This window comes from Artemia franciscana, chromosome 5 (assembly GCF_032884065.1).
Source record: "Artemia franciscana chromosome 5, ASM3288406v1, whole genome shotgun sequence".
Taxonomy (NCBI): domain Eukaryota; kingdom Metazoa; phylum Arthropoda; class Branchiopoda; order Anostraca; family Artemiidae; genus Artemia; species Artemia franciscana.
This window is the reverse complement of record NC_088867.1, coordinates 19,222,032-19,234,901: the sequence shown is the minus strand read 5'-3', so window position 1 is coordinate 19,234,901 and position 12,870 is coordinate 19,222,032. Positions and strand designations below refer to the sequence as shown.

General features: G+C 35.4%; 1 protein-coding gene and 1 long non-coding RNA gene across 2 annotated transcripts in view; both read left to right on the top strand.

The window, feature by feature from the left end:
* Positions 1–12,870, top strand: part of LOC136027058 (proton channel OtopLc-like) — a 428,472-nt gene that overhangs the window by 156,276 nt on the left and 259,326 nt on the right. The gene's annotated exons all lie outside the window — the stretch shown is intronic.
* The window catches only part of LOC136027056 (uncharacterized), a 29,971-nt gene that overhangs the window by 10,422 nt on the left and 6,679 nt on the right, over positions 1–12,870 (top strand). The window contains exon 3 of the long non-coding RNA XR_010617482.1: positions 10,471–10,681. This is a non-coding gene — a long non-coding RNA (uncharacterized LOC136027056). The remainder of the gene's footprint in view (positions 1–10,470; positions 10,682–12,870) is intronic.

Sequence of the window (12,870 nt, the reverse complement as noted above, 5' to 3'; positions counted from 1 at the left end):
CACCTGTGAATATAGATAGATTTATATATGTGTTTCAAACTACGTAAAAATTGCGAATATACAACATTCTTGGCTTTCCCACTACTGGGAGCTTTCCGTTTCCAATTGCCAGCAATTGATCTGAAAATGTTTGACCAGAGTCATCGTTACACAGAAAGACAACTTATTTTTATATATATAGAAGATATATATATATATATATATATATATATATATATATATATATATATTTTATTTTTATTTTTTTTTGTAGTTTTTACCTTTTTTAGTTTTTTTCTTCTTTTGTATTAATGCTAAAGCCAAGGTTCAAACCTGGAGCCTCTCGGACCTTATTCCCTGTGTCCCGGTCGTCATTTGTGTCCCGGTATCCCAGTCTGTAATTTCTCTTGGAGTGTCCCGGTCGTTATTTATATTCCCTCTGTCCCGGTCGTCATTTGTGTCCCGGTCTGTAATTTCTCTTTGAGTGTTTTTTCTTTTTAGTATTTTTTAGTTTTTTACATTTTTCTTTTTTCAGTTTTCTTTTTCTTCTTTATTTTTCAGCTTCACTATGAAATACATATCGCCGAACCTTTGTTTTTATAACTAAAATCTGGTAGGCATTGATGACCTTATCCAAGTCAAAATCCCAAACCCAATCATCATCGCTATCATTTTCAGTTTTGATATGTTTTGACTCTCGCTTTCCAGGTGGATCTTCATCTAACTGCGCGGTTTTGCGTTCTTTAGCCTCAAGCCTGTTTCCTTGCTGTTCTTTTGATTCCTCGGCACGCTTTCTTTTCTGACTTTCTCTATCAGCAGCAAGTTTTTTGGCATAGACTCTTTGAGCATCTTCATCGGCTTTTGCCATTGTAAGTTCATCAGTCATTGTAAACTTAAACATTAATAGATTTCTACGTGAACATATATGTCTTAAATATCTTTAATGACGTCACCGTCATAGCAAAAATGACGACAACTAATTTCATGACGTCAGCCGACACAGAAACATGACGTCACTTGATCCACAGACAGACAGACAACTTATTTTTATATATATAGATACTTCATGGCTGCAGTCCCTTCAAACACTTTATATAGTTGTGTTCCGAAGTCAAAAATTCCCCTTAAAAAACTAGATACAGCTGTAATCGGAGCGTGTGATAATGCATAAATTGCATCAAGGGACTAACCACTCAGATTGTTCAGGAGCAATTCAGAGTCTAGAGAATAAGTAGCGTGCAGACATTAAACTGCAAGTTAAGAAATACATCTAAAAAATTATATTGTATAAATAGTTACAAGAAAAATTGCTAAGGATAGCCTGCGCCTAATTGTAATTTTGAGTGAGAAACCCCTTAAGCTCAACCTTCTTGTGTTTGTTTAGTTGAAGCGACGAAGAAAACTGATACCTTTGTATTTGACCGAGTTGCCGCCTAAGAAAAAGAATTTACTAGGGAGTAAAATTCTTGGACTTTGGCGAGGCCTTAAGATAGTTCCTGGAAAGCCTCGTCATAGTCATAGCATCTTCTTCTTTTTTGCCTAGTTAACAAATGCAAATACTGAAATCAGAGAACAACTTACAGAAATTGTCATTACTTTTGAAACAGAAGATCAGCCAAAAAAAGTAGTACTTCAGAAAAAAAATTATACGGTGTTCTTACCAAAAACCATATTCCACAGAAAAAGTTTGAACAGGGCTTGCAAATTACTACGTTTTCGCATCAAATTCTGGCTGAAAAAACGCAAGCTAATATTTTTAGCAAGAGGGGGAGCGAAAGGAAATCTTCTTCTGCAATCAACATAAATTTTACGATCCTCACAAAACAATTTCGTCTGGCTCAAATTTGTGATATTGTACGTATCCAAGTCCCTGATACAACCTTGGTCGCACACATAACTGAAACGTTTTAGTGGTTGTTATTGGAATAGAAGGCTCCGACTTCTATAAGCTTGAACACGAAAATGCTACCCTCAAGCAGGTTTACACACGTAATCAGTTTGTAATTTGTAGAGAAAAGTTACTTTCTATGGGTGAGATTTGATTTTTAGGAAATTTCACTGAGAGAAGCGGCTGCAGCTAATTCGAGAAGATCCTCCCAGAACCCCTCTCCCCTCCCACATTTTTTTCAACTCACAAATTTTTGTTTCCCGCGCCTCTCCCTAAAGAAATAACCCCCTTGGAAGAAACTTCTGGCTACGGTCTTGCTTGTGTATCTTATTTTTGAGACGCTCCTCTTTGATGGTGTTCTTGGCCAGCATAGCTCGTTAATCTAAAATTTTCAATTTTTTGTGGCAAAATAATATTCAATTTTAGCGCTTTTTCTGTTCATCATGAAAATGAATATAAAGGTTAACATACTATTCTAACGATTCGTAGAGAATTTAACGCAACACCTACGTTTATTTCTCTGATCACAAAACATGCGACATATGTTGTTACTAATATTATTACTACTACTAATCGACTTCCTTGCCAAGCAGCAGTGCCTGTTCCTGAATTGTAGTCGATTGCCCGTAAGGTGTGGAGTGTGAACACAATTTTATTCCTGTTTTTGTAAACGGTGTTATTCCATGAGCGTAATTGGGTCATGCAGCATTTTAACTTGTGTGAATTTAATGTCGAATTGACAGAATAGATTAGTTTTTCTCAAATTGAAAAAAAAAAAAGATCCGGTTTTATTTGAATTAAAAATTTATCACAGCCGTGCGAGTCTTACACAGCTTTTTACGCTTCTCCTCCACCCCACTCTGTTCGAAACGCCACCTCTTACTACTACTGTGACCAATACTACAATTAAGGCTAAGGGTGTGAAGGTGAAAACCTTCTTATCCTTAACCTTCAAATATCCAACCTTCAAACCTTGAAATATGCATGGGATTTTGGAAAAAATTAAAACACGTTGTTTGCATGCAGGTTGTCAATTCAAGCAAATCTCTCCAGCGTAAAATTCTCATTGAAAAACTAAATTCCTGGAAGCTTCCCTTATCATCGAAAATTATCCCCGTGGAAAATCCCACCAGCAGATAACTCCACTTCATCTCCTGAGAAATATGTGCATACTTCCCAATAACAAATACTATATGTAAACAATGGGCAAATTTTGTAGTAGTTTTTGACAGAAATAATATTTAGGTGGCGACACTGACAGCGATAGAACTATTCCAGAGTCACTATTATTCCTCAGCTTCCTAATAACAGCTTCCTTATAGCTAAGGAAGCTATTATAATAATAGCTTCCTTAATGTCGCTTCTTACCTGCAGTTCAAAAGCTTGATATTTTTATTTAAATAAAAATAAACTCGAGCGACGATCAGTCACAAAGTGTGATATACAGATACCTATATTTTTGAGGCGGTCACATAGGATATATAAGAGTCAGTGATCATTATACCTCATAATTTTCAATTACTTCCTTCGCTTTTCTAGAACATACTTTCGAAAGCTTGGCTTTCAAATCCCGGAATTTTTCAACCAATAAAGACACTTTAGTGGCTCTATCTAACTGCTCCCTTGCCAATGCACTTGCAAGTCTCTTATAGGGTAAAATTACAGTTTGAATGAAATTTTGAATGAAATTCTTAAAATTTGAATGTGTTAAATTAAAGAAAAAATAGAAAATCAATAGGACTGGAAACAGTAACAGAAATCTTAATTTTTCATCGGTTCTAGTTTCTTTCTTGTTTTCTTTTCTTTTATATAGATAGATATTTTTTATTTTCATCCAAAACATATAAATTAAACAAAGAATTTACCATTAACGGCCACTCTTAAGACAAAAGAGTCCTGACTGTGGCCACAATTCTAACCACCATGAATCTGCTAAATCATTTCTTCAAATGGTTTTGAAGAAAGAAAAAAAAATCTTTGGGGGGGGGGGGTAAAAAAAACAAAATAATTAATATTAAATACTAAATAAATAAATACCCCTTCCTCTTGTCACACTTCTCTCCTTTTTAAAAAATGGAATTTAACCATTCTCTTGAATGATGCCAGACTTACTGCCGCTCTGACCGATTCTGGAAGGTCATTCCAGACGCTAACACCTAGTTTCCTGACAGTGCTGCAACAAGTACTCCAAATTTTTACTTAAGTATCAAGTATTAAGTACTCATTGTTTTTTTACTTAAATATCAAGTAATAAGTATTTTCCAAATTCTTACTTAAGTATCAAATATCAAATACTTGCCAAAATTGTACTTAAGTAATGCTTCAAGTACTACTTCAAGTATTTATTCTATGTATATATATATATATATATATATATATATATATATATATATATATATATATATATATATATATATATATATATATATATATATATATATGGAAATCTTAATCAAGAACCAGAATTTCTGTTTTATCGTTTTTAACCGTTTCCCTTGTTCGGCTGGTACACACCCAATGAAGTCCAAGAAAATAATCTTAACCAATTTTCAACTCAACGGCTTGAAAGAAAAAGACTTTCAAAACAATTAAGTGCAGTCAAAAAACTCCTGATTGGATCAAACAGATCACGACAGGATCAACACAGCGCACGTAGAGTTCGACTTCTGGCGATTAGTGTTCAGTCAAATCTGGCACGTTTGAAAAAATACAGGGTTATTCTGAAACATGTCGGAATGATGGAAAAAATATTGAAAGTATTGTTTTCCATTGTTTGGCTGGTACACACCCAACGAAGTCCAAAAAATAATCTGAAGCAATTTTCAACACAACGGCTTGAAAGAAAAAGACTTTCAAAACAATTAAGTGCAGTCAAAAAACTCCTGATTGGATCAGACAGATCACATAACAGGATTAACACAGAGCACTTAGAGTTGAACTCTGGCGATTAATGTTCAGTCAAATCTGGCACGTTTAAAAAAAATACAGGGTTATTCTGAAAAATGTCGGAATTGGTGGGAAAAATATTGAAAATAGAAAAATTAACTTTGGATTGGCTTTCAAACAGATAAAAGGTAATAAAGTAGTTCATTCTCTTATTCAGTAAGTAAAAGCCTTAGCAACAAAAGAACTCAAATTTAAAAGTAAGGAGCCAAGTGAGTCAGTTGCAGACTTTTTTAGCAAGAGAAATTAAAGCTCAATAATCAAAAATCAATTGATGGCATGTCTCACCCTCGGCATCTTTACAAGGAAACTGCCTCAAGTTTTCAAGTTAAATTTCAGACACGCTATGAAAATGTATGGCATCTATATCATTTGGCTGGTTTTCACTCAAGCAAGCCGCATGGTGTTTAGTCAATTCAGATGGTCGGTAAAACTCCCTACAAACATATATTACAAAAGTCCGCTGATTCAGACTCATTCCATACGGCTGGTCAAACTGCAGAATCAATGAATGAACTTTATTATTCGTAAAAGTATTAAAAAACACAAAGTACGGAGTATTATAAATAAACAAAAACAAAAACGATAAACAGCAAGAAAAAAATTCAAACTAACAAAAGACAACATGGACTAATTAACCAGTATTAATATGGAAAAAAGGCTGCAGAGGTTCGTAAACGTGAATAAAGTAGATAGTCTTTTTACATAAATCATCACTGGAAGACCGAATTCAAGAAGGCATATCTGTTAAACCAAATCGAGTAATTATTTTTCTGTTTTATTGCCATCTAGGAAGCCAGAGGAGGATCATGCAATATCTGAAATAAGCCGCACGTAGAGTATGGGGATTTTTCTTACGAAACAGATGAGCCATGCCTGATAAAAAACAAAAGCACAGGGGCGCAATAAGCGTTATAAATCATGCACAAACCGTTGCGGTTGTAACGGCTTTTGTTTGGGGATATTTTTCCGTAAGCGACGCGTAGGTTTTTCACGGCTTGATTCACTAGGGATGAAAAGGTAGGGGAAAGTGTTGGACCGAAACACAGACCAAGCCAACTAACTAAAGAAGAATTGCAGTCCCAGCAACGAATGGAGCGACCGCATAAGGGCTATTAAAACAAATAAACTCGAATTTCGACGCATTAACTGACAGTCCAATCTTAGATAGCCCATTGGTTAATATAGTAAAATTGGAAAGCAATCCACGACGAGTCCGGGCAACAAGAAGATCGTCGTCTGCATATGCAACAGAAGACAAACCAATATTACCGTAAGAAACAGAACTTTTAAGGGGACGCAGGCACGATGCAAGCACACATTTAAATATACTAGAAGACAATACGGCAGAAGTTGCAACCTATCTATTTCTAGCAGCAGTTTTCATACCATGAAGTGGCAAAAAACATGAGACTAAGTCGAAAATCTTCTGAGAAAAAAGGAATAAAACAAGAGCTAAGAGCTCATATGGCACTTGTGACGAGGTCGGAAGAGCCAAGAGCTCATATGGCATGAGCTCTACCAAAATAATAAGAATCAATAGGTTAATTTAAAAGAAAAATCAGAGGCTTAATGTTGGTCGGCATTTAAAATAAGAGCTCTGAGACACAAGATCCTTTTAAATATTAAAATTCATTAAGATCCGATCATCCACTCACAAGTTAAAATACCTCATTTTTCTATTTTTTCCTCTCCCTTCAGCCCCCCCCCCAGATGGTTGAATCGGGGAAATCAACTTTATCAAGTCAATTTGTGCAGGTCCTTGACACGCCTACCAATTTTCATTGTCCTAGCACGTCCAGAAGTACTGAACTCCCCAAAGCACTGGACCCCCCTAACTACCCCAAAGAGAGTGGACCCAGTCCCGTTTCGTCAATCACGTATCTACGACATTTGCTTATTCTACCCACCAAGTTTCATCCCGATCTCTCCACTCTAAACGTTTTTCAAGATTTCCGGTTTCCCCCTCCGACTTTCACCCAATGTCACCAGAACTGGTCGGGGCTAAAAATAAGAGACCTGAGACATTAGTTCCTTCTTAATATCAAATTCAAAATACCTCACGAACGGCCATCCGCTCTTAAGTTAAAAATCCCTCAATTTTTGTAATTTTTCCGAATTAACACCCCCTCCAACTCCCCCAAAGAGAGCGAATCCATTTCGGTTATATCAATCATGTATCTAGGACTTGTGCTTATTCTTCCCACCAAGTTTCATCCTGATCAATCCACTCTTAGCGTTTTCCAAGATTTCCAGTCCCCCCCCCCAAATCCCCCCAATGACACTGGATCCGGTCGGGATTTAAAACATGAGATCCGAGTTACGAGGTCCTTCTAATTTGAAGTTTCATCCGAGGAAATTCAAGATCCGATCACTCCTTCGTAAGCTAAAAATACCTCATTTTTCTAATTTTTCAGAATTAACCCTCCCCCCAACTCTCCAAAAGAGAGCGAATTCGTTCTGTTTATGTCAATCACGTATCTAGGACTTGTGCTTATTTTTCCCACTAAGTTTCATCCCGATCCCTCCACTCCAAGTATTTTCCAAGATTTTTCGTTTCCCCCTCCAATGTCACCTGATCCGGTCGGAATTTAATGTGAGAGCTCTGAGACATGATATCCTCCTAAATATCAAATTTAATTAAGATCATATCTAATTTTTCCAAATTAACCGTCCTCCCACCCCCCCCCCCACCCCCAGATGGTCAAATTGGGGAAACAACTATTTCAGATTTAATCTGATCTGGTCCCTGATGCGTCCAGTAAAATATCATCTTCCTAGCTTATCTGGAAGTGCTTCAACTAGGAAGACCAGGTCTGACAGACCTACAGAATTTGCGATCACTGTATGTAATTTGGTAAATACCGAGTGCCATATAAAGTAATTTTCTCTGGGAATGGAATATCTGGTTGAAGGTTGGCTTCAGTATGATTTATTTGGGAAAATGGCTATTTCCAGGCTTTGGGCAAGCCATGGGTGGAAGTAGTTATAGGCCCTACTAAACTGAAGGAAAACTCGACTTTCTTAAAACTTGAAACCCCCTCCCCTCGCCCTTTTTTAGATAGGGCTTTTGATATCAGAGCTCAATATGAGCCCTGATCCTAGTGTTGGTCTAGCTTTCATTTGGATCCGTTGCTCCATTCGCAAGGTGTACTAAATTAAACCAAAAGCTTCACTGAGATCCATCAATCTCTCGCAAGCTACGCTGAATTAAATGAAAAACTCAACTTTTTATTAAGCTTGGGTCTCCGTCCCAGAACTCAATGCATACCATACTCTTAGGCATCTTTATTCAATTTTCATCGAAATTCATCTCCATATGCAATTTACAATGAATTAAATAAAAAACTAGAATTTTTTTTACACTTAAAGCTCCATCGCCCTAATTAAGCTCAATTTTAAATCCAAATAGTTCAATTTCAATACAAATCTGACTGGCGGTAAATAGGTGATGATACCTGGATGATGATGTGCCATTGTTTTCCTTTTTTTGGATCCAATTAGCCAACATGGCTACCTAAGACGTTGCAAAATCCGTCAGTCCGTCTGTCTGTCTGTCCGTCAGTCTGTGTAATCACGTATTAGGGGAGAAACGCTGGTTGGATTTGGATGAAAATTTTGATGGCCAGATTTGGCGCCAAGGATCATGAGACACATCAAATTGAAAGATGAAGACCCTAGCTTAAATAAAACAGGGGGGAGAGGGCTTTACCAGCTAAAAACAGTTTTTCGTTTAATTCAGAGTAACTTGCGACTGGAGTGATGGATCTAAATGAAAATTGAACCAAAGAGGCCTAAGACCATGACACATATCAAGTTTTGAGATAAAGACCGTAGCTCAAATTTAACAAGGGGGAGTGGGTTTTAATTCCTGAAAAATTTAAGTGTTCTATTTAATTTAGTATAACTTGCAAATGGAGTAACGGATCCGAATGAAAACTAGACCAAAGATGCCTAAGATCAGGGCCCATATCAAGTTCTGGTATCACAAATCCTATCTCAAGTAGGGCGAGGGGGAGAGGGTTTCAAGTCTTAAGAAATTTTAGTTTTCCTTTAATTTCCTTATTAATTTAATTTGTCACTCCACTTATGAATGGAGTGACAAATCTGAAGTCAGATTCGTCTGAATACCTGAATTTGCTGGAACGAATTTGATAAAATACCACTACATTGGATACAGCTAGAATTGCCTAGACTTTTTTATTGCAGACATCATTTAGATGGGCAAAGATTCATAGCTTCAGTAGTTTTACCAATAATATGGTCCTGAAGCTGATGAAATGGTAGAAATCTGGTTCAGTTGACGAGACGACAAAACTTAATACTAATGTCAGAAATATAAGCCCAAATTGACCACAGTGTGCAACATTTAGCACAAAACAACGGATTTTAGCTCACTGTCGACCAGTGAACTGTGAAATAATTTCAATTTTCTTTGTTATATAACTTTCAAACAAAAATTAAGCCAAGTGTTAATCACACTATAATTTTTTTCGTCAAAAACAAATACCTTATTTCATATCCAAAAAAAGGGCATGGGGCTATATCTGAGTTTACTCTAAATCTAAAGGGTGATGTTTTCTTGTACATTGAGGGAAGATTGGTGGCTACTCACTGACGCCCTGCGTGCATCTGGAGGAAGTAAGGTCTAAGATAAGGTCAAAGCTTGGTTGTGATAATTCCAAAGGGAGTTATGATACACAGGGCTATATGCAGGGGGAGGGTAACCGAGTTTGAACACCTCCAAAATATTTCTCCGGTTCATAAATTGGCCATAAATATGCAGGTGAAAACAAACCTTAAACGACCATCCCTCGAACAATAATTCTTTCGTTACTGGATAATTGAAATTGATCAAATTATTCATTATATGCGTTTTATTCTCCTTCTGTCTTGCTCATTTTAGACTGTTATATCAATATATATACAACTCAGTTCTGGGTAATTTAACGTTAAGTTTTGTTGATATTAATTCAAATTACTAGTAATCGGTTGTCAAGTACTAAATATTTATGGAAAAAATGTACGGTTGTGTGAACTGCACATTCTGAATGATTTTTCCCAGCTCTTCTCTCGCTAGTACACCAAATGCTTCCACTCTATCTTCAAACTTTTAGCTGAAAGATAGGTATGCTGCTCACTGTTTAAATCCGAATAACGTGATGATTATCAAAATGTATGAACACATTGAAAAAATCACATAAAATTCACAATATATAAGTAAAATTTCTGCTTTTATTTCTGCCCAAAAGTTTCCATCTTGCCGTCAACCTTTTAGATGAAAGATAGTCATGTAGGCATAACGCACATTATTTAAATAGGTCAATTTGATGATTATAAATAGGCGTGACTGCAGGGCAAAAAGTGGGACCCTGGTCAAAGTCCCGCTGTGCGATTTTGAGACTGCGACCATGGTTTTAGTTTACTTTACAACATGGAATTTTAATTTCATTTAATAAATTTTAATTTATTTTAAATGAAATATAAAATGATTAATTTGTAAATAAAATTTTGTAAAAAATTCAAATGAAATTCATAAAATATAACTACTGTAGAATAACTACTACTAGAATAACTACTATTAAATAAAAAATTTATATTTCTGTAATTTTTTTTATTAAAGAAATTTAGTATATTTTACTTGTCGATTTTATTTTTAGAAGTGTTCACGGAGATAAGAAATCAGTGGGTGAATGGGTTGGAAGAAGACTGTATGAACAGATTGTGCAAGTCATTATAAGGGATGAGAAGACTATTGACAATTTCTCCTTCTGCAAATCATTTTTAGCAGTGTTCACGGAGATGAGAAATCAGTTGGTGAATGGGTTGGAGTAAATCTGTCTGCACAGATTTTGAGAGTCATTAAAGAGGGTAATAAGACTATTGATAATTTCTCCTTCTGCGAATCATTTGGAAGGTGAATAATTATTTTTCATATTTCATTTTATACTTGCATAAATAAGCAATTTCATAATAACTAGCTCATGTGCCATATTTATTCTTAAGCTCAGCCTTAAATTTGTACTAGGCAGAGTCGCCAATTTTTTTTATGATTGAGGTGTACTTTGACTCTGAAGTCCAAAAATAATATACTCTCTGCAAAATCAGTACCCTTCGTAGATTAGTTTGGGTTATCATGGATACATCATGGCCCACACTTCTTCACCATCATTTATATTGTCAGTGGTTGCATAATAATTGCGATGCAATTTCCGCCACAATCAATGAAAACGAAATTAATTTTATATTAAAGAAGACTAGATGTGTTAACTTATAAATGTTAATTTTATGTTTTATTTCACTAATTAACTATTGAATTATAGTGCTATCGATGAGGAGAGAATAGGAGACTGATGAGAATTAATTCACATCGCTGGGTGAATTCATGGTTTTCACCTGGTTTGCCCCTTTTAAACTTATTTAATAATGTTAGTCCTTCAGTCTTGTAAAAAAAACAACTTATCTATCTCGTAAATAACATATTCGCCACTGGCTTAGGAAAAATGTCTGTTTAATTTCCTATATGCTAACCTGTTATTTCATTCAAGGCATCCTTCCTTCATGAAATATGTTTTTATATAAAATAACAGCATAGATAAAGTAACTAGCACCAGTGTCCCTAATAATGCAAGTGTCAGGCACGCAAGAGGTATTTGTGCCCAGGGTATATGTATCGTATATGATGGGGGCTGCCCCTTCCTCATCCATCGTTCTTTGTGTTAAAGTCTTAAAGTTCTTTAAAAATATTTCTCATTCAAAATCAACAACACTTTGTCTCAGGAGTGGTTCTAAAAGAATTACGATAAAAAGTCAAACTTTAGTGCACAGAGGGACTTATGAAGAAGAGGTAGCACCAATCATAAATGAAATAATTTCTGTTTGTTTTAAGTTTTAATGTTGCTTCTTGCTTTCAGTTGAACAAACATGTTATTTAATATTTAATTCCTGACCATTTTTTAATCATACCAGGAAATTTTTTCCTCGTGTAAGATTTCCCCTTTAAAATTCTCCGGAAATTTTTCCTCCTCTGGAAAAGTTTTCCCATGGAACCCCCCTCCCCTCCAAATTTTTTTACATATTTCCCAATAACAAATACTATATGTAAACCATGGGCAAATTGTATAACTTATAGCCCTTTCCTAAGGGATCCTAGGGGGTAATATCATCCCAAGAGGCATAGTTTTTGGACCTTTCAACTATGCTGAATGAATTTTTATCTCTGAATTTTGATTGGTTGTCTTAGGAGAAAAAGTGGATTGGGAAGGGGCTGGTTGTCCTCCAATCTTTTTAGTCGCTTAGAAAGTGCACTAGAACTTTTGTTTTCGAATGAGCCTTTCACTATGTCCTGGGACCATTGGTTTGATAGGATAACTCCTGCAAAAAAAAAAAAGAAAAAAAAATTAACACACATCTGTAATTTTTCTTCTGACAAAAAAAAAAATTTCCAAAATTCCACAGTTTTTATATTGAAACTTGAAACATCTACTGTAATATTCTCTGATGTACTGACTCTAATGGTGTGACTTTTTTTAAGATCACTTGCGTTTTTGGGATTTTCTCCCCTCTTTTTTTGAATTTTTTTTTCAAATCTTTTTGAGATTCTTTTTTTTTTTTTTTTTTTTTTTTTTTTTTTTTTTTTTTTTTTTTTTTTTTTTTGTCAAATCTTCTCAGGCTCTTAGCTTTTGGTGGGCAATGTTAATCTTGATCAATTTATATTTTGGGAATCAGCTTTAAAAGCCAATCCGTTTGATGTATTAATTGTTATCAAAATTTCTTTTTTGGAATTTTGGCTACGATTTGCCCGAGTCGCTCTTTACGCAGAGTTTGTTACCACGAACTGTTTGATGGTCACTACCAAGCACCTACACATGAATTTGTTTTGGGGGGAGGGAAGACTAATAACTAAAAAATATTGCTTGATAATTTGAATAATTATTGCCTGTAAGCTCGGAAAAAATTAGGATAACGGACGGATATCCCTATCCGTCTTTCTCTGGATTGATATCCCCATATTTCTCTCTTCATACGTGCTTAGCCAGTACTATTAATTGTTATGACGA